The sequence below is a fragment of the Dysidea avara genome, chromosome 3 (genome assembly GCF_963678975.1).
Source record: "Dysidea avara chromosome 3, odDysAvar1.4, whole genome shotgun sequence".
Taxonomy (NCBI): Eukaryota; Metazoa; Porifera; class Demospongiae; order Dictyoceratida; family Dysideidae; genus Dysidea; species Dysidea avara.
Genome location: NC_089274.1, coordinates 14749941 through 14771172, shown reverse-complemented (window position 1 = coordinate 14771172; position 21232 = coordinate 14749941). Strand labels below are relative to the sequence as shown.

Below are 21232 nucleotides of genomic sequence, written 5' to 3'. Positions count from 1 at the left end.
CCTGTAGAAAGATCAGCTATAGAAGAAATAACCTTGTAGAGAGTTCAGCTACAAAGAAACTATCATGTAGAGAGTTCAACTACAAACAAATCACCCTGTAGAAAGATCAGCTATAGAAGAAATCACCTTGTAGAGAGTTCAGCTACAAAGAAACTATCATGTAGAGAGTTCAACTACAAACAAATCACCCTGTAGAAAGATCAGCTATAGAAGAAATCACCTTGTAGAGAGTTCAGCTACAAAGAAACCATCATGTAGAGAGTTCAGCTACTAACAAATCACCCTGTAGAGAGATCAGCTAGAAGAAATTACCTTGTAGAGAGTTCAGCTACAAAGAAACCATCATGTAGAGAGTTAAGCTACAAACAAATCTCCCTGTAGAGAGATCAGCTAGAAGAAGTCACCTTGCAGGGAGTTCAGTTACAAAGAAATAAACCATGTAGAGAGTTCAGCTGCAAACAAATCACCTGTAGAGAGTTCAGCTAGAAACATGTCACCCTGTAGAGAGATCAGCTAGAAACAAGTCACCTTGTAGAGAGTTCAGCTAGAAGAAGTCACATTGTAGAGCTACAAAGAAACTACCATGTAGAGTTCAGCTGCAAACAAATCACCCTGTAGAGAACTCAGCTACAAACAAATCGCCCTGTAGAAAGATTAGCTAGAAGAAGTTACCTTATAGGGAGTTCAGCTATGAACAGATCACCCTGTAGAGAGTTCAGCTACAAACAAATCACCCTGTAGAGAGTTCAGCTACAAACAAATCACCCTGTAGAGAGTTCAGTTACAAAGAAACCACCATGTAGAGAGTTCAGCTGCAAAAAAATCAATCACTCTGTTGAGAGTTCAGCTAGAAGAAGTCACCTTGTAGAGAGTTAAGCTGCAAATAAATCACCCTGTAGAGAATTCAGCTACAAACAAATCACCCTGTAGAAAGATCAGCTAGAAGAAGTTACCTTGTAGAGAGTTCAGCTACAAAGAAACCACATGTAGAGAGTTCAGCTGCAAACAAATCACCTGTAGAGAGTTCAGCTAGAAACAAGTCACCCTGTAGAGAGATCAGCTAAAAACAAGTCACCCTGTAGAGAGTTCAGCTAGAAGGAGTAACATTGTAGAGAGTTCAGCTACAAAGAAACTACCACGTAGAGAGTTCAGCTGCAAACAAATCATCCTGTAGAGAGTTCAGCTAGAAGAAGTCACCTTTTAGAGAGTTCAGCTACAAAGCAACCACCATGTAAAGAGTTCAGCTGCAAAAAACTCAATCACCTTGTAGAAAGATCGGCTAGAAGAAGTTACCTTGTAGAGAGTTCAGCTACAAAGAAACCACCATGTAGAGAGTTCAGCTGCAAACAAATCACCTATAAAGAGTTCAGCTAGAAACAAGTCACCCTGTAGAGAGTTCAGCTTGAAGAAGTCACATTGTAGAGAGTTCAGCTACAAAGAAACTACCACGTAGAGAGTTCAGCTGCAAACAAATCATCCTGTAGAGAGTTCAGCTAGAAGAAGTCACCTTTTAGAGAGTTCAGCTACAAAGCAACCACCATGTAAAGAGTTCAGCTGCAAAAAACTCAATCACCTTGTAGAAAGATCGGCTAGAAGAAGTTACCTTGTAGAGAGTTCAGCTACAAAGAAACCACCATGTAGAGAGTTCAGCTGCAAACAAATCACCTATAAAGAGTTCAGCTAGAAACAAGTCACCCTGTAGAGAGTTCAGCTTGAAGAAGTCACATTGTAGAGAGTTCAGCTACAATGAAACTCCCATGTAGAGAGTTCAGCTGCAAACAAATCACCCTGTAGAGAACTCAGCTACAAACAAATATGCAGTGGTAAAAGATCAGCTAGAAGAAGTTACGTTGTAGAGAGTTCAGCTACAACGAAACCACCATGTAGAGAGTTCAGCTACAAACAAATCACTTGTAGAGAGTTCAGCTAGAAACAAGTCACCCTGTAGAGAGATCAGCTAGAAACAAGTCACCTTGTAGAGAGTTCAGCTAGAAGAAGTCACGTTGTAGAGAGTTCAGCTACAAAGAAACCACCATTTAGAGAGTTCAGCTGCAAACAAATCACCCAGTAGAAAGTTCAGCTATGAACAGATCACCCTGTTGAGAGTTCAGTTAGAAACAAGGAATCCTGTAGAGAGATCACCTAGAAGTATCGCCTTGTAGAGGGTTCAGCTACAAACAAATCACCTGTAGAGAGTTCAGCTACACACAAATCACCCTGTAGAGAGATCAGCTAGAAGAAGTCACCTTGTAGAGAGTTCAGCTATAAAGAAACCACCATGTAGAGAATTCAGCTGCAAACAAACACCCTGTAGAGAACTCAGCTACAAACAAATCGCCCTGTAGAAAGATCAGCTAGAAGAAGTTACCTTGTAGGGATTTCCGCTACAAACAAATCACCCTGTAGAGAGTTCAGCTACAAAGAAACCATTCTGTAAAGAGCTCAGCTGCAAACAAATCACTTGTACAGAATTCAGCTACAAACAAATCACCCTGTAGAGAGATCAGCTAGAAGAAATTACCTTGTAGATAGTTCAGCTACAAACAAATCACCCTGTAGAAAGATCAGTTAAAAGAAGTTACCTTGGAGAAAGTTCATCTACAAAGAAACCATTTTGTAAAGAGCTCAGCTGCAAACAAATCACCTGTACAGAATTCAACTACGAACAAATCACCCTGTAGAGAGATCAGCTATAAGAAGTTACCTTGTAGATAGTTCAGCTGCTACAAACAAATCTCCCTGTAGAGAGATCAGCTAGAAGAAATTACCTTGAAGAGAGTTCAGCTACAAAGAAACCACCATGTAGAGAGTTCAGCTGCAAAGAAATCACCCTGTAGAAAATTCTGCCAGAAACAAATTGCCCTGTAGAAAGATCAGTTAGAAGAAGTTACCTTTTAGAGAGTTCAGCTACAAAGAAACCATTCTGTAAAGAGCTCAGCTGCAAACAAATCACCTATACAGAATTCAGCTACAAACACATCACCCTGTAGAGAGATCAGCTATAAGAAGTTACCTTGTAGATAGTTCAGCTACAAACAAATCTCCCTGTAGAGAGATCAGCTAGAAGAAATTACCTTGAAGAGAGTTCAGCTACAAAGAAACCACCATGTAGAGAGTTCAGCTGCGAAGAAATCACCCTGTAGAAAATTCTGCCAGAAACAAATTGCCCTGTAGAAAGATCAATTAGAAGAAGTTACCTTTTAGAGAGTTCAGCTACAAAGAAACCATTCTGTAAAGAGCTCAGTTGCAAACAAATCACCTATACAGAATTCAGCTACAAACACATCACCCTGTAGAGAGATCAGCTAGAAGTTACCTTGTAGATCGTTCAGCTACAAACAATTCACCCTGTAGAGAGAGCAATTAGAAGAAGTCACCTTGTAGAGTGTTCAGTTACAAAGAAACCACCATGGAGATTTCTGTAATCAATATAATAGTATGTGACCGGATTTGCAAAAAGGGGTCTTCCACACACATCCAATTCCGTAACCATTGGAGACCATAACTGAGTGTTCAAGTAACATATTAACCTGAAAATGTCACCACGTATTCAGCTATAGTGGTGCTCACCACTGTCCAAAATTCAAGACAATAGCTCTTTCCAATCTGAAGTTATCAATTGTCAAAGTTGGCAAATTGGATGTGTGTGGAAGACCCCTTTTCGCAAATCCGGTCACATATGTATTATACAGTATATATAATTTGTACATTTACTGATAAAATATTTAAAGTACATCTACTTCATCTTTTCTTCTTCCTGTAGTAAAGAAAAAAACATAGGTTAAAAAAGTCCCAAAGCTGGCCATAGGCCGGCTTTGGGGTATACAAATACAAAAAGAAATGAAATCTAATCCAAAACAGCCAAGCTGTAAAAAAAGTGTGCGGCCCTCAGAAAGGCTATGGTGAAAAAAGATGTGAAATCCAAGGTGGCGGCCAAGAAATGGCTGTGATGGTAGGTTAATGGTAAAAATTTTAATAATGACAATTTAGGTAAATTTTGTGAAGCGGCACAAAAATTCACACCTGAATTGTCGTTATTAAAATTTTTACCATTAACCTACCATCACAGCCATTTCTTGGCCGCCACCTTGGATTTCACATCTTTTTTCACCATAGCCTTTCTGAGGGCCGCACACTTTTTTTACAGCTTGGCTGTTTTGGATTAGATTTCCTTATAACAGAAATCTGACGATTTCTGGGTGAGAGACTGTAAACCTATTAGGTGTGCAATGGCTGAGTGTGTCAAAGTAGAATATATTAGTTATACCACGGTCACTTGTGCTTTGCCTGATATATATATATAAATATCAAGACACACGGTAGTGTGTCGTGCGGCCCAAGAAGCCGGCGTGTAACACCCGTGAGTATATTGACAGGAAGAAAGAAAACACAATTTTCGCACCTCTGTAGCTCTGTGCTGCCTTGATGAAACATGACCATTTTTGCTGTGGACACTTCCTCCACCTTCAGCACTCCACATTCCAAATTAGAGCGAACTCGCTTCAAGCGTTCCCGAGATATTCGACTTCACAAATTGGCTAGTTTCTTCCTTTTTTCTTCTTATTTTTCTTCATCTTTTCGCACACTTACAAAAACTACTATAAAACGCGAACGCCATATCCGATTGCCTTGAAATTTGGCACACAGAAGGGGGGTATAAAGGCGCAGCTCTGTACCAACTTTGGCTAGGATACGATAAACAGGAAAAGAGTTATGATTGATTATTCACGAAATATAACACCAATATGTTGTCACGCCCACAGGGTAAACCGCGTATGGGAAGAAGCTGAAACTCGGTGGGTGAATAAGTTAACTATTGAACCTCAAACCTTGTGGTTTGAAAGAAATCGAGCTAAAAACCAGGAAGATAAAACGAAAAAACCAACAGTGTGTAACAACAACGCAATCGAGATTAGCTAATAAAAAACGATTGCTTGCCACGCCTACCAGATAAACCGCTTGGGGTAATGCTTTGAAAATCGCTGTATAGATGGAGTAATGGTCTTAGAAAGGCTCTTCAATGGTGTAGAAGAATCAGACTTAAAGCCACGGAGTTGTAACACGAAATCCAACTTGGTGTAGCAAGTGCGAGATCGAGATACTCTAATAGAGCGGTCATCTTAATAGAGCAGTCACCCTGAAAAGAATTCAAGAGATCAGCTAGAAACAAGTAGCCTGTATAGAGATCAGTTAGAAACAAGTCACCCTGTAGAGAGATCAGCTACAAACAATTCACCCTGTAGAGAGATCAGCTAGAAAAAGTTACCTTATAGGGAGTTCATGCAACTATGGAAAGGGATAATTCAGCTAGAAGAAATCATCTTGTAGAGTTCAGCTACAAAGAAACTACATGTAGAGAGTTCATCTACAAACAAATCGCCCTGTAGAGAGATCAATAGAAGAAGTTACCTTGTAGAGAGTTCAGCTACAAAGAAGCCATCATGTAGAGAGTTTAGCTGCAACAAATCACCTGTAGAGAGTTCAGCTACAAACAAATCTCCGTGTAGAGAGATCAGCCAGAAGAAGTTTCCTTGTAGAGAGTTCAGCTACAAACAAATCTCCCTGTAGAGAGATCAGCTAGAAGACGTTACCTTGTGGAGAGTTCAGCTACAAAGAAACCATCATGTAGAGAGTTCAGCTGCAAAGAAATCACCTGTAGAGAGTTCAGCTACACACAAATCACCCTGTAGAGAGATCAGCTAGAAGAAATTACCTTGTAGAGAGTTCAGCTACAAAGAAACCACCATGTAGAGAGTTCAGCTTCAAAGAAATCACCCTGTAGAAAATTCAGCCACAAACAAATTGCCCTGTAGAAAGATCAGTTAGAAGAAGTTACCTTGTGGAGAGTTCAGCTACAAAGAAATTATTCTGTAAAGAGCTCAGCTGCAAACAAATCACCTGCACAGAATTCAGCTACAAACAATTCACCCTGTAGAGAGATCAGCTAGAAGAAGTTACCTTGTAGCAAGAGTACATAATATAATATATATATATTTATATATATATTATGAACTCTTGCTTGTAGATAGTTCAGCTACAAACAAATCACCCTGTAGAGAGATCAGCTAGAAGAAGTTACCTTGTAGATTGTTCAGCTACTAACAATTCACCCTGTAGAGAGGGCAGCAAGAAGAAGTCACCTTGTAGAGTGTTCAGTTACAAAGAAACCACCTTGGAGAGTTCTGTAATAAATATATATATGTATTATATATATAATTTGTACATTTACTGATAAAATCAGAAATATTTAAAGTACATCTGCTTCATCTTTTCTTCCTGTGGTAAGGAAACAAAAGACAGGTTAAAAAAGTCCCAAAGCCGGCCATAGGCCAGCTTTGTGGTATACAAATACAAAAAGAAATGAAATCTAATCCAAAACAGCCAAGCTGTAAAAAAACAGTGCGGCCCTCAAAAAGGCTATGGTGAAAAAAGATGTGAAATCCAAGGTGGCTGCCAAGAAATGGCTGTGATGGTAGGTTAATGGTAAAAATTTTAATAACGGCAATTCAGGTGAATTTTTTGCCAAGACTAAGCGGCACAAAAATTCACCTGAATTGTTGTTATTAAAATTTTTACCATTAACCTACCATCACAGCCATTTCTTGGTCGCCACCTTGGATTTCACATCTTTTTCACCATAGCCTTTTTGAGGGCCACACTGTTTTTTTACAGCTTGGCTGTTTTGGATTAGATATATATACAAGTACAAAGAAAAATTTTGAATTTTCAACTAGAGTAGGGACCATAGCACATCGATAAAAAGTACCGAAACAAGCTGGAGTAGTGCATGATATTAAATCACAGTAAAACAATAAGAAGTGTTATATCCCTACTGTGCATTTTTATTATGGAGTCTTGAGCACAGTAGGGATATAACACTTCTTATTGTTTTACTGTGATTTAATATTGTGCATTACTCCAGCTTGTTTCAGTACTTTTTATCGATGTGCTATGGTCTCTACTCTAGTTGAAAATTCCAAATTTTTCTGTGTACTTATATGTAAACTTTTTTTGTAAAATAATATTATTATTATGACTGGTGAACGCATACCACATCTGAAATGGTGCCACGCACCCCAGCTATTCGTCTGAAAAGTGAAGTATCCATTACGCTTCGTTGTCAGCTATGTTCAACCCATTACACAGCATGCATTTCAGATCTAGAATTGTTCGAAAAGCACCTCTGCAATCCATGCATACCAAAAGAAACGGTGCCATGTGTATGACAAGATGGTTCAGATATTCTCAACTTATACACCTATGTACTTATTTTAGCACCTTAGGTTACTTTAACCATCCACAAAGTGGTTATTTGGTTAGAAATGGTTAGAAATGGTTAGAAATGGTTAGAAATGGTATCACTACAACCAGCGAAATCCATAATCATTTTTTTCCCACTATTTAAAACCACATTAAAAACCTCTGTATAAAAGTAATAATGGTGAAGTACATATTTATTTATTTATTTATTATTAATGGTTCTGAAAAAGACCAAAGTCTTATATGACCATACAAATTAAATTAAATTACATAATTATAAATCTACTGATGCGCAACAGACAAGTGTATATTTTACAGAAACTAAGAAAACACTGTTTTCACACATTCGTAGCTTAATAGTGCCTGAATGGAAATTAACCAGTTTTGCCGCAGAAACTCCCTTGGGGTAGGGCACCTCCTATTCCAAATTTGAGTTGAATCCACCCAGCCATCACTACCCTCAGAATTCATCTTATTTTCTTCATGTTTTTCTTCATCTGCTACTTCTTTTCACTCCACTTGCTATAACCTGTACATGCTTTAGTCAGTTGACTTCAAATATGAGGACAGTAAGAGCGGATGGCTGTGGGTTCGAGGCTTCCCAGGTCCAGCCATAGATTTTTTCTCCTTTCTCTACCTTTTCAAACACACTTTCTGTAACAACTTTAAGCAGGCTTACCTGGTCCTACAGACCTTCAGCACTTGTGCTGTAAAGCCTTTATAAATAAAACTAATATCCATTTGGTTCCACATGGGGTACTTTGAGATAATAAGTCACTTGCTAGAGTTCCTATGGATACATATACATGAAATTGACAAGGAGAAAACATCCTGACTGCCTGGAAGACTCCTGTAAGCGTTGGAGCGTTAATCGGATGGCTGCCAACTCGAGGCTTCCCAGGTACAGTCATGGATTTTTTCTCCTTTCTCTACCTTTTCAAACACACTTTCTGTAACAACTTCAAACAGGCTGTAGGACCAGGTGTCTTACAGACCTTCAGCATTTGTGCTGTAAAGCCATAAATAAATAAATAATACAGCACATTTACAGCCTTATCTTCATACAGATTGAAGCAAGAACAACAGAATTATGTGTGATTTTGAAAATTGCAAAAACAATTTGTTGTCACACCTACAGGACAATCTGCTTGATGAAATAACTTGAAAATTTGTCTGTACATGAAGTTACTATCATAGTGCAAACATTTAGTGGTTTGGAAGTACTGAGAGAATTAGCTACTTATAAAGCAAAACTAAACATGTGAAGAAAGCACGATCAAGGTGCTCTAATAGAGCAGCCACTGATAAGTAAAAATCATGTGCAAAAAACGTCAGGAAAAAACCTCCAGGTTTTGAACCAGGGATCTCCACACCTATATACCCAAGCCCTTTACCACTCTGCCACTGCTGTCAGTTGCTCACCTCACTTATTTTCTACCTTAAAAATAAAAGTTCTGGTTTACTACACTAGAATGATAACTTGTGGATCTATTCTATTTGTGTTGCAATGAGGTGCTCAGAAAATATGTGTGCTTTATTAGAGTACTACAAATATTATGAAAATAGCCTATATCAAGTGTGTGTATCATGCGGCCAAGTACAGCGGGTGCAGATGAGCAACATACTCATTTTACGGAGCCAAGAAAATACTGTTTTCATATATCCGTAGTTCTATAGTGCTTGAATGGTTATTAACCATTTCTGCTGTGGAAACGTTCTCAGCATAGGGCATCTCCATTCCTAATTTGAGATGAATCTGCCTAGTTATCATTGACGCCTTCAAAATTCATCTTAATTCATGCAGTTCTTCGTAAATACATATGAGCCACGCAGTCTTCGATGATTCCTGTAAAAAAGTTAAAAGAAAGTATCAAAGCCAACCATAGGGTGGCTTTGGAGCTTGCAATTACAAAAACAAGTGGTATCTGCACAAAAAACAGCCAAGCTGTGAAAAAAGCTGTGGTGGCCTTGGGTGAAAAAGTTGTAAAATCAAAGGTAGTAGCCAACAAATGACTGCAATGATGTTAATGATAATAAATTTAATAATGGCTATGTGCATAAAATTTATTAGCATTAACATCATTGCAGCCATTTGTTGGCCGCCACCTTTGATTTTGCAACTTTTTCACCCAGGCCTGTTAAGACCGCACCTTTTTTCACAGTTTAACTGTTTTTGTGTGGATGCCACTCAGGATTTGCCTGATATATATGCCCAAGCCCACGGGCCACACATGCCCAAGCCCAAGGGCCTGTGGCCCTTGGGCTTGGGAATATATATATATAAGGTAAATCCTGTAGCCATGGTGTAATTAGTAAATATTATTCCACCACGAAATTACTTACCACATTTCCTGTAGATGAATCGATTAACTGCAAAGCAAACTGTTTTTTATCAACAGTGTCATTCTTATGATGTAAACAATATGTGTAGTTAAAATTCTTTGGTGAGCCACGAATAACTAATGTTGTCCTCTGATTGCCATTACTCACAACTGCAAAACTTCTCTCAGTTCCACTATCAGTTAAGTCAATTTCTGTAACATCTGCCTCAGTGAAATGTGTATTAGATGGATAAGTGTACACTCCAAGCTGTAAGTTATCATTTTGATCTTGAATCTGAAGGATGAGATCAAACTTCTCCCCTGGAAAGACGTGCATTGGTTTGTTTTCCTGAGAAATTATAAGATTTTCAACTAAGAATCAACTTGAACAATTTTGACGGACATACACTTAACACTTTTAACACAAAGAGCTTATATATATAAACAGCTAGTCTGCAGTCACAATACAACTGTGTTGCAGTGTGGCTATATACAATTAATGCAAATGTGGCTATAACTCTAGTTTCCTGACTATAGCTAGAGCTTTGACAATGCCAAAATAGTTGCAAAATTCAGAATAGACATTGTAGTTAACAATACCTTCTCTGATGGCAGTAATAGGGATAGCTGAAAAAGCCACAAAACAAGGATGGGTCACTGGAGTGATAACCCATATCTTGGCTCTTCAAGGCATACCATTCCAGTAATCATTTCAGTAGGAATTAATGGGTTACACCTTTCATTTCACACAACACAGCAACAATTTAATGGACAAATGATATCGAATATTTACATGAGCTATTGTTTTCTACAGCCACTTGCCTTCCATATAGAACATCTAAACATTCAACATGGAGTGATTCCTTATGTTTAGCCTCATAACCAACTGCTTAAACTGACTGAACAAAATGTAATTTCCTAACACTAAGCATCCCTAGTCTAGTACAATATAATGTCCACTAGCTGCTAAACATGCTGTCCCTTAATTTTGTACCACATCATGTACTACAAGTTACAGCATATATCACTATAACCCACTATATCTATGCTATGCATTATTACTGTACTTATCACATATTGAGCATATACCTTGCTAATGATCAAATCGGATGGAGCTGTAGCAAAATTTCTACAGAATACAAAACAATGTTAGAAATCTAAAACATAATTAGATTTGGCTCATGGATTAATCATATATTATGCACTTCCCAGACTAAGAGACTTGTTCTAAAATGTATAAATCTAACTTTTGGGAGCAATTTTTTTAGTTTCTGAATATTCATACATAAATATCCCACATGGCCTCTGTGAATGTTTCCTTAGTAGTTGTTTTTCTTAATGCTAGCCAATGTTTGTGATATTATATAATCCAAAACAGCGTTGTAAAAAAAGAGTGCGGCCCTCAAAAAGGCTATGGTGAAAAAAGATGTGAAATCCAAGGTGGCGGCCAAGAAATGGCTGTCATGGTAGGTTAATGGTAAAAATTTTAATAACGACAATTCAGGTGAATTTTGGTGCAGCTTGGTCCAAAATTCACCTGAATTGTCGTTATTAAAATTTTTACCATTAACCTATCATCACAGCCATTTCTTGGCCGCCACCTTGGATTTCACATCTTTTTTCACCTTGGCCTTTTTAGGGGCCACACCTTTTTTTACAGCTTGGCTGTTTTTGATTAGATATCACTTCTTTTTGTATTAATTTTGTATACCCCAAAGCTGGCCATAGGATGGCTTTGGGTTTTTTTTAACCTATCCTATTTCTTTACCACAGGAAGAAGAAAATATGAAGCAGATGTACTTTAAATATTTCTGATTTTATCAGTAAATGTACAAATTATATATATATATAATACATTACAAGTATATTTATTACAGAACTCTCCATGGTGGTTTCTTTGTAACTGAACACTCTACAAGGTGACTTCTTCTAGCTTCTCTCTCTACAGGGTGAATTATTTGTAGCTGAACGATCTACAAGGTAACTTCTTCTATATAGCTGATCTCTCTACAGGGTGATTTGTTTGTAGCTGAACTATCTACAAGGTAACTTCTTCTAGCTGATCTCTCTACAGGGTAATTTGTTTGTATATGTAGCTGAATTCTGTACAGGTGATTTGTTTGTAGCTGAGCTCTTTACAGAATGGTTTCTTTGTAGCTGAACTATCTACAAGGTAACTTCTTCTAACTGATATTTCTACAGGGCAATTTGTTTGTGGCTGAATTTTCTACAGGGTGATTTCTTTGCAACTGAACTCTCTACATGGTGGTTTCTTTGTAGCTGAACTCTCTACAAGGTAATTTCTTTTAGCTGATCTCTCTACATGGTGGTTTGATTGTAGCTGAACTCTCTACAAGGTGACTTCTTCTAGCTGATGTCTCTACAAGGTCACTAGTTTGTAGCTGAACTCTCTACATGGTGGTTTCTTTGTAACTGAACTCTCTACAAGGTGACTTCTTCTAGCTGATCTTTCTACACGGTGATTTGTTTGTAGCCGAACTCTCTAAGAGGAAAATTTCTTCTAGCTGATCTCTCTACAGGAAGATTTGTTTGTAGCTGAACTCTCTACATGTGGTTTGTTTGCAGTTGAACTCTCTACATGATGGTTTCTTTGTAGCTGAACTCTCTACAAGGTAACTTCTTCTAGCTGATCTCTCTACAGGGCGATTTGTTTGTAGCTGAACTCTCTACATGGTGGTTTCTTTGTAGCTGATCTCTATACAGGTTACTTGTTTCTAGCTGATCTCTTGAATTCTCTTCAGGGTGACTGCTCTATTAGGATAACCGCTCTATTAGAGTATCTCGATCTCGCACTTGCTAGACCAAGTTGGATTTCGTGTTATAACTCCGTGGCTTTATGTCTGATTCTTCTACACCATTGAAGAGCCTTTCTAAGATGATTGCTCCATCTATACAGCGATTTTCAAAGCATTACCCCTAGCGGTTTATCTGGTAGGGGAGGCAAGCAGTCGTTTTTTATTAGCTAATCTTGATTGCGTTATTGTTACACACTGTTGGTTTTTTCGTTTTATCTTCCTGGTTTTTAGCTCGATTTCTTTCAAACCACAAAAGGTTTGAGGATCAATAGTAAATCTATTCACTCACCGAGTTTCAGCTTCTTCCCATACGCGGTTTACCCTGTAGGCGTGACAACATATTGGTGTTATATTTCGTGAATAATCGCTCATAACTCTTTGCCTGTTTATCGTATTCCTGCCAAAGTAGGTACCGAGATGTGCCTTTGTACCACCCTTCTGTGTGCCAAATTTCAAGACAAGCGGATATGGCGTTCGCGTTTTATAGCAGTTTTTGTAAGTGTGTGAAAAGATGAAGAAAAATAAGAAGGAAAAAAAAGGAAGAAACTAAGCCAATTTTTGAAGTCGCATATCTCGGGAATGCTTGAAGCGCTTTTGCTCAAATTTGGAATGTGGAGTCCTGAAGGTGGAGGGAGTGGTCACAGCAAAAATGGTCTTGTTTCATCAAGGCAGTACAGAGCTACGGAGGTTCGAAAATTGTTTTCTTTATTCCTGTCAATATACTCACGGGTGTTGCGCACCGGCTTCTTGGGCCGCACGACACACTACCGTGTGTCTTGATATATATATATATATATATCTAATCCAAAACAGCCAAGCTGTAAAAAAGTGTGCGGCCCTCAAAAAGGCTATGGTGAAAAAAGATGTGAAATCCAAGGTGGCGGCCAAGAATTGGCTGTGATGGTAGGTTAATGGTAAAAATTTTAATAACAACAATTCAGGTGAATTTTGGTGCCGCTTGGTCAATTGGCACAAAATTCACCTGAATTGTCATTATTAAAATTTTTACCATTAACCTACCATCACAGCCATTTCTTGGCCGCCACCTTGGATTTCACATCTTTTTCCACCATAGCCTTTTTGAGGGCAGCACACTTTTTTTACAGCTTGGATGTTTTGGATTAGATTTCACTTCTTTTTGTATTTGTATACCCCAAAGCCAGCCTATGGCCTGCTTTGGGATTTTTTTAACCTATCTTTTTTCTTTACCACAGGAAGAAGTAAAGATGAAGCAGATGTACCTTAAATATTTCTGATTTATCAGTAAATGTACAAATTATGTATATATATATAATACATATATTTATTACAGAACTGTCCATGGTGGTTTCTGTGTAACTGAACACTCTTCAAGGTAACTTCTTCTAGCTGATCTCTCTACAGGGTGATTTGTTTGTAGCTGAACTATCAACAAGGTAACTTCTTCTAGCTGTTCTCTCTACAGGGTGATTTATTTGTAGCTGGATTCTGTACAGGTGATTTTTTTGCTGCTGAGCTCTTTACAGAATGGTTTCTTTGTAGCTGAACTCTCTACAAGGTAACTTCTTCTAGCTGAACTCCCTACATGGTGGTTTCTTTGTAGCTGAACTCCCTACAAGGTGACTTCTTCTAGCTGATCTTTCTACAGGGTAATTTGTTTGTAGCTGATTTTTCTACAGGGTGATTTGTTTGCAGCTGAACTCTCTATATGGTGGTTTCTTTGTAGCTGAACTCTCTACAAGTTGACTTCTTCTAGCTGATCTCTCTACAGGGTGATTTGTTTGTAGCTGAACTCTCTTCATGATGGTTTCTTTGTAGCTGAACTCTCTACAAGGTGACTTCTTCTAGCTGATCTCTCTACAAGGTGACTTCTTATAGCTGATCTCTCTACAGGGTGATGTGTTTGTAGCTGAACTCTCTTCATGATGGTTTCTTTGTAGCTGAACTCTCTACAAGGTAACTTCTTCTAACTGAACTCTCTACAGGGAGATTTGTTTGCAGCTGAACTCTCTTCATGATGGTTTCCTTGTAGCTGAACTCTCTATAAGGTGACTTCTTCTAGCTGATCTTTCGACAGGGTGATTTGTTTAAAGCTGATTTTTCTACAGGGTGATTTGTTTGCATCTGAACTCTCTATATGGTGGTTTCTTTACAGCTGAACTCTCTACAAGGTGACTTCTTCTAGCTGATCTCTCTACAGGATGATTTGTTTGTAGCTGAACTCTCTTCATGATGGTTTCTTTGTAGCTGAACTCTACAAGGTAACTTCTTCTAACTAAACTCTCTACAGGGAGATTTGTTTGCAGCTGAACTCTCTTCATGATAGTTTCTTTGTAGCTGAACTCTCTACAAGGTAACTTCTTCTAGCTGAACTCCCTACATGGTGGTTTCTTTGTAGCTGAACTCTCTACAGGTGATTTGTTTGCAGCTGAACTCTCCACATGATGGTTTCTTTAAATTTGTAGCTGAACTCTCTACAAGGTAACTTCTTCTAGCTGATCTCTCTACAGGGTGATTTGTTTGTAGCTGAATTCTGTACAGGTGATTTGTTTGCAGCTGAGCTCTTTACAGAATGGCTTCTTTGTAGCTGCACTCTCTACAAGGTAACTTCTTCTAACTAAACTCTCTACAGGGAGATTTGTTTGCAGCGGAACTCTCTTCATGATGATTTCTTTGTAGCTGAACTCTCTACAAGGTACCTTCTTCTAGCTGAACTCCGTACATGGTGGTTTCTTTGTAGCTGAACTCTCTACAAGGTGATTTCTTCTATCTGATCTTTCTACAGGGTGATTTGTTGGTAGCTGAATTCTGTACAGGTGATTTGTTTGCAGCTGAGCTCTTTACAGAATGATTTCTATGTAAAGAAACCATCATGAAGAGAGTTCAGCTGCAAACAAATCTCCCTGTGGAGAGTTTAGTTAGAAGAAGTTACCTTGTAGAGAGTTCAGCTACAAAGAAACCATCATGTAGAGAGTTCAGCTGCAAATAAATCACCTGTAGAGAGTTCAGCTACAAACAAATCTCCCTGTAGAGAAATCAGCTAGGAGAAGTTTCCTTGTAGAGAGTTCAGTTACAAAGAAACCACCATGTAGAGAATTCATTTACAAACTAGTGACCCTGTAGAGACATCATCTAGAAGAAGTTACCTTGTAAAGAGTTCAGCTGTAGCTGAACTCTCTACAAGGTACCTTCTTCTAGCTGAACTCCCTGCATGGTGGTTTCTTTGTAGCTGAACTCTCTACAAGGTGACTTCTAGCTGATCTTTCTACAGGGTGATTTGCTTGTAGCTGAATTCTGTACAGGTGATTTGTTTGCAGCTGAGCTCTTTACAGAATGATTTCTATGTAGCTGAACTCTCTACAAGGTAACTTCTTCTAACTAAACTCTCTACAGGGAGATTTGTTTGCAGCGGAACTCTCTTCATGATGATTTCTTTGTAGCTGAACTCTCTACAAGGTACCTTCTTCTAGCTGAACTCCGTACATGGTGGTTTCTTTGTAGCTGAACTCTCTACAAGGTGATTTCTTCTATCTGATCTTTCTACAGGGTGATTTGTTGGTAGCTGAATTCTGTACAGGTGATTTGTTTGCAGCTGAGCTCTTTACAGAATGATTTCTATGTAGCTGAACTCTTTACAAGGTAACTTCTTCTAGATGATGTCTCTACAGGGTCACTAGTTTGTAAATGAATTCTCTACATGGTGGTTTCTTTGTAACTGAACTCTCTACAAGGAAACTTCTCCTAGCTGATTTCTCTACAGGGAGATTTGTTTGTAGCTGAACTCTCTACAGGTGATTTGTTTGCAGCTGAACTCTCTACATGATGGTTTCTTTGTAGCTGAACTCTCTACAAGGTAACTTCTTCTAACTAAACTCTCTACAGGGAGATTTGTTTGCAGCTGAACTCTCTTCATAATGGTTTCTTTGTAGCTGAACTCTCTACAAGGTACCTTCTTCTAGCTGAACTCCCTACATGGTGGTTTCTTTGTAGCTGAACTCTCTACAAGGTGACTTCTAGCTGATCTTTCTACAGGGTGATTTGTTTGTAGCTGAATTCTGTACAGGTGATTTGTTTGCAGCTGAGCTGTTTACAGAATGATTTCTATATAGCTGAACTCTTTACAAGGTAACTTCTTCTAGCTGATGTCTCTACAGGGTCACTAGTTTGTAAATGAATTCTCTACATGGTGGTTTCTTTGTAACTGAACTCTCTACAGGGAAACTTCTCCTAGCTGATTTCTCTACAGGGAGATTTGTTTGTAGCTGAACTCTCTACAGGTGATTTGTTTGCAGCTGAACTCTCTACATGATGGTTTCTTTGTAGCTGAGCTCTCTACAAGGTAACTTCTTCTAGCTGATCTCTCTACAGGGCGATTTGTTTGTAGCTGAACTCTCTACATTGTGGTTTCTTTGTAGCTGAAGTCTACAAGGTGAGTTCTTCTAGCTGAATTATCTCTTTCTATAGTTGCATGAATTCCCTACAAGGTAACTTCTTCTAGCTGATCTCTCTACAGGGTGAATTGTTTGTGGCTGATCTCTCTACAGGGTGACTTGTTTGTAGCTGATCTCTATACAGGTTACTTGTTTCTAACTTATCTCTTGAATTCTCTTCGAGTGACTGCTCTATTAGGATGACTGCTCTATTAGGAGGACTGCTCTATTAGAGTATCTCGATCTCGCACTTGCTAGACCAAGTTGGATTTCGTGTTATAACTCCGTGGCTTTAAGTCTGATTCTTCTACACCATTGAAGAGCCTTTCTAAGATGATAACTCCATCTGTACAGCGATTTTCAAAGCATTACCCCAAGCGGTTTGTCTGGTAGGCGTGGCAAGCAGTCGTTTTTTATTAGCTAATTTCGATTGCGTAATTGTTACACACTGTTGGTTTTTTCGTTGTATCTTCCTGGTTTTAGCTCGATTTCTTTCAAACCACAAAAGGTTTGAGGTTCAATAGTTAAGCTATTCACCCACCGATTTTCAGCTTCTTCCCTTACGCGGTTTACCCTGTAGGCGTGACAACATATTGGTGTTATTTTTCGTGAATAATCGCTCATAACTCTTTGCCTGTTTATTGTATTCCAGCCAAAGTTGGTACAGAGATGCACCTTTATACCCCCCTTCTGTGTGCCAAATTTCAAGGCGATCGAATATTGCTTTCGCGTTGTATAGCAGTTTTTGTAAGTGTGCGAAAAGAGGAAGAAAAAAAACGAGAAGAAACTAAGCCAATTTTGGAAGTCGCATATCTCGGGAATTCTTGAAGCGATTTCGCTCAAATTTGGAATGTGGAGTGCTGAAGGTAGGGGGAATGTCCACAGCAAAAATCGTCTTGTTTCATCAAGGCATCACAGAGCTACGAAGGTGCGAAAATTGCGTTTTCTTTCTTCCTGTCAATATACTCACGGGTGTTACGCGCCGGCTTCTTGGGCCGCACGACACACTACCGTGTGTCTTGATATAGCAGATTTATGCCCACATAAACTTAGCTTGCCTTAATACAGGTCTATTCATCGATAACAAATTTGTACATATATAGATGAGTTATCTACCAATTTGCTTTGGGAGGGAACTTGAGTGATCTGGAGACAATTTTATTGGCTTTAGGCATTTACCCTTACAGAGTTAATTGCAAAAGCAGAGTACATACCACTCAGTTTTGCCTCTCCATCTAATCCAGAGCAAGTGTCCATATATACTGTTATCAATGCCCATGACTAGCAAAGAAAATGTTACCTCTGTAGCTGATTACATGAAACAAAATAACAGCAGCAGCACAAACTTTAGCCATTGAAGATCATCAATAAAATTATAATCTGTAATTAATATCCACACAAAAACAGCCAAGCTGTAAAAAATGGTGCGGTCATAAAAAGTCTGGGTGAAAAAAATTGTGAAATCAAAGGTGGCAGTCAAGAAATGGCTGCAAATAAATTGGTTGTAAAATTTATTAGCATAAATATCATTACAGCCATTTCTTGACTGCCACCTTTGTATGTATGGTGTCGTGCTTGCCACCATTACGTCGCTTGTGTGGACTACCTTTACTATCTATGTATGGACTGGGACAAAGTTTAAAGAAAAGGTGAGCCTTTTGGTAAGCCTGCAGGCTTGATTGAACATATAATTGTTCCATGCATGATTCAGTGAGCTACGTACTCTTAACTTTGATGCATAAGCAATTTTGTCTTTCTAGAGTGTTAAGTCACAGAAGCAGCACAGAGCTATAGGCTTGCAACATCGCAGCATAAAGTTTTATTGTGGTACCAAATACTGGTTTTAGCAAGCTACTGTTGATGAATTCTACCTCAAAAAGTGACCAGACATATCTACGCATACACACATTGGCTGTAAATAATGCTAGCATTTAGAAATTTCATCGATACTACAGTGTAACCTACTAATAATATGTTGTAGTCTTGCCATGCCTATATACTAGATACACAAGATAACACAAAGGAAGTACACAACACATCCACATACACTTCACCTGGTAGTCGATTTATTACTAGTTATTGAATAATGAAATAAATTAGGTAGGCTGAAAATTGAACCATCATAAGTGCTGCTGTCTGAATCTCTATTGCTGCTATAACAAGGAGTTGACATACACCTACTGATGTCTTGAGCATAGATGCTGTCCCCTTGGATTGTGGCTTGATTGTTACTAAATGATATAGTAGCCTAAAAACAGATGTTAAAGTGTTAAAGTGCATGCACGTTGACAATAACTCAAATGTCTTACATTCCACTGTGAAGGACATTGTTCATCATCTTTTCCAATGTTATATTGGAAGAAACAATTGTAGTTTAGTACAAGACCAAAATCATCTTCAACAGGAATGTTATCAACACCTACTGCTCCCCCAAGATACGATGCACTGTTATGATCAAAATTTATGTTTGCTTTTGGGAATAGTTGAATCTACAGAACCATGACAAACAGTGTAATCACACTTTAAAGAGACTATCAATGATGAATAAGTTGTAAAATACATGAGATAAAAACACTCAAACTGGTTTTGTGAACCATTTTATTTGGTGGTTATGGCGACCTCATGATCAAATAGAGACTTGTGGCATTCAGTTGGCAAGGATCTGGCTTAGGGTGTATGAGGCACAAGTCTTCTCATAATTCAATCTATATATAGCCCAATGTTTGTTGTGTCATCCTCTCCTTTCATTACCTGACATAATCCCACAATAGTGATATTGTATACAAATAGCTATTTCAACACACTATTTTTAGCTACTATAAAATCATCAAATAAATGACTACCAATAAATGTGACATTGAAATCTGTACTACCTTGTGTATAAGCTCTCTAATCCTAGGGCTGTTACCCTAATTTACTTGAAATGTTGTGGTGATAATATACTATCATAAAATCATCAATATCAAGATATACATTGTACCAATACTGGATACTGATGCCTGTATTGATACAGCATTGGTATAAGTGCAGTCAAATACTAACCAGAGATAGTCCTGCTACTCTCATTGCAGTGCCAATCAATGTCCCATTATTGTTTGTGAAATTCAGTTTGCCTCTGATATCAACTTGAGCATTGTCAACATTGAGACAACCTCCAATATTAGAAGTGAACATATTGGTCCCCAGAAAACTTAATGACAAATGGACAGTGGATATTGCTGCATTTAGTCCAAAACGATATAAACTGGATCGATAGTCTTGTGCATTGACATTGCCTTCAAAATTGCTAAATAAACAAATTCAGTAAACAATATCTTATCCAAACACAGAAATATTGACGTACCAGTTGGAAATTTTAGCAGGATAATCAGCAAAATCTATACGTACATTTGATCTAAGTCCAAATGCTGATCCTCCAAACAGTGCATAGTTTTCATAAAAATTGCAGCTATCAATAAACAATGACAAATAGAAACATGTGAATGTATAATATACTTACCGATCAACCCAAACCTGATTAGTGTTTAAACCACTGTTTAAACTGTACAAATTTCCTCTGACAAAAAATCCAATTCCAGCTGCCCCAAATGCCAAATTCCTCTTAAAGATGGAGTTTCTGATATACAACTTGTTGAACTCAGAGTTTCCATACAATGCCATCAGTAAGGATCCAGCAATACCACCTGTTTCTGTTATTACATTTGTAGAAACATATCTTGCATTAGCAACAAATCCCTCAAGATTATCAACACTGAAATTTATGTTAGTTTTCATGATGAATCTATCTAAAGCTTCATAGCCACTTAAAGCATCATATTCTTGATTAAGTAAAAAATAACCAATGGCCTTGTTGTCAATGAACTTACAATGGTTGATTTCTATAAAATTGTCTCTTGAATCCAATACAAATATTGCTATAGCTCCACCTTGGTGAAGAGCAGTATTGTTATAAAATTGGCAATCAACAAATTTCAATGAATAACATGCAACATTTTTCATACGAATGTAAACAGCTGCACCACTTTCAAATGGTAGATACTGGTAGGTTCGACTATCATTGACCGTATTGTTTATTCTCTTGTATGCAACGTTGTTTTGAAATGTGCAATTTTGCACTGTTATGGCTGAATCAGAAATGTTTTGTAAAGAAATACCCAAGCCAGCACCTCCAAATCTATATGACAAGAATTCCACTAAATATGATGCATTATCTTGCTGCAGTCCAACATTTCCACTGAAAGTACAATTGATGAGTACAAAGTTTTTTCCATTGTGTATCCCAACACCACTGTTTTTGTTGCGATGAAAAGTTGAGTGAAAGATTTGTACATTCTGTGAGCTTTGAAAGAACAGGCTGACAGTCTTAGGACCACATCCAGCAAATGAAAAGCCACAAATCGTAATGTTCTTGGCATTCACAAAACCA

At 38.1% G+C, this 21232-nt stretch overlaps 1 protein-coding gene across 1 annotated transcript in view; it reads right to left on the bottom strand.

Moving 5' to 3' along the window:
• Positions 1 to 20231, bottom strand: part of LOC136249540 (uncharacterized) — a 36863-nt gene extending 16632 nt beyond the window's left edge. The window contains exons 1-4 of the mRNA XM_066041583.1: positions 20150 to 20231; positions 19849 to 20092; positions 19116 to 19295; positions 18861 to 19054 (exon numbers count right to left, since the gene is read on the bottom strand). The gene's annotated coding sequence lies outside the window, so the exon portion shown is untranslated. The remainder of the gene's footprint in view (positions 1 to 18860; positions 19055 to 19115; positions 19296 to 19848; positions 20093 to 20149) is intronic.
• Positions 20232 to 21232: the final 1001 nt, after the last annotated feature.